We start from the raw sequence: 1869 nt of genomic DNA on the forward strand, positions 1-1869 counted from the left end.
TTGTCACTTATGGATGTGCAGAGTTGTCATCTGGTATGGTCTCACACTGACCACTGGGTACACTGGCTCTTGGGTCTCCAAGGAGGTGCAAAGTCAGCCACTGCCAGGGGCCACCCAGCAGGAGCTACAGAGAGACCTGCAGGTTCCTCCATTTTGTATCAGGTTTGGAAGTGCCCAGACGAGCCCAGCTGTGAAGCAAGGCAGGCTGGTGCTAGTGCCAGGTCTTAGGCCTTTGATTGATAGGTTTGGGGCTCCATGACCCAGCTGCAGCTTGTTTGACAGAGTTCTAGCCTGAGAAAGGATAGGCCATTCATCTGCAAAAGCTATTGCCCACAACTTGGGTGATGTTGTAAATTGGGTGGGGTGGGGTCTCAGGGAATCACCAGGGTGGAGCAAACAGAAATGGCTGCCAGTCAGCTCTGTACTGGGGAGGTCCCAGCACAGGAACAATGACTGCTGTGAGCACCTCCATCTGGAAGAAAGCTGCCCCTGAGTTCCTGCCCTGAGGCCAGACAGTCAGTTTCTCCTAGTATGTGTCTGGGTCCCCCAGAACCTTGCCTGGCACTGGAGCTCAGAGGAAGCAGGAGCTTGTAAATTCAGTTCATGGGGCCATCCTTTTAAGAGGAGCAAATGGGTCTCCAGCAGCCTGTGTGTCACTGAGCCCCAATCAACACTGGTTTTTACAGCCAATAGTGCTTATTGCCTGTAGGGGCTTGTTTTCCCAGCTCTGGGACCCTGGGCTGGGCTTCTGGTGTGGGGCTGGGACTCCTTGCTCCGCCAGCCTGCCTCCACAGAGGTGATCTCCCTCCCCGTTATAAAAGCCGCCCACATGGGTGCCGGACCAGTCTGTTCCATGCCTCCGCACCTCTTACCAGTCTCAGTGTGCTTTCTTCTTTACTTCTCTAGTTGCAGTACTTCTATCCAGCCAGCTTTCCAGTGGTTCTGGATGATGGTTGTTCTGTATTTTAGTTGCTATTTTGATGTGGTTATGGGAGGCAGTAAGTACAGGCATTTACCTATTCCACCATCTTGCTTCTCCTCCAGGGACCACACATTGAAAAACACCGAGAAGATTCCAGGGGGACTATGAGTGCAGTGTTTAAGAACACAGGCTTTGAAGTTTGAAAGATCTTGTTTTGAATCCCTCCTCTCCCACTTACTAAATCTTTGACTTCAGGCAAGATTTCTTTTAAACCTATTTTCTCACTTCTAAAGTGGAAATAATATATTGTTTTGTTTCTGTGAGTATTAAATAAACAAAAAATGTGTGTAAAAGCTTGTAGAACAGTGCCTAGCAGGTTGCAAACATGCAAAAAATTTTGACTTTTAATCATAAAAGTCAATGAGTGTATGAAACAAATGGGATCGTGAGTCTTATATAGCAAGGTTGGCTCTTCAAGGACAGAAAATATAACTTTTATCCTCATTTCCTCACACTGTGCGCTAGAAAGGATACATGAACACTCAATTTCTACTTGGCAAATGAAACAAAAGTTGGTGGATCCTAATAATTTTGCAGAAACATTTTTTGTTGTTGTTAATCTTCAGCCATGGATATTTTTTCCCATTGATTTCTCAGAGGAAGTGGAAGGGAGGGAGGGAAGGTGGGAGAGAGAGAAAGAAACATTGATGTGAGAGAGACACATGGATTGGTTCTCTATTACATGGGTCCCTTGTGGGAGCCATCCATTGTCATGAAAGTGTAACAAGGAACTCGGAAGTCTGATGAACCTTGAGCTTTAAACAAGGGCTAAAAGCTATGCACCGATTACAGTGGGGCCTTGACTTATGAGTTTAATTCTTTCTGTGATGGGGCTCGTAACTCAAATGATTCGTATTTCAAATCAATTTTCATCATTACAATAAATT

This window comes from Myotis davidii, unplaced genomic scaffold, assembly GCF_000327345.1.
Source record: "Myotis davidii unplaced genomic scaffold, ASM32734v1 scaffold273, whole genome shotgun sequence".
In the NCBI taxonomy this organism is placed as follows: Eukaryota; Metazoa; Chordata; class Mammalia; order Chiroptera; family Vespertilionidae; genus Myotis; species Myotis davidii.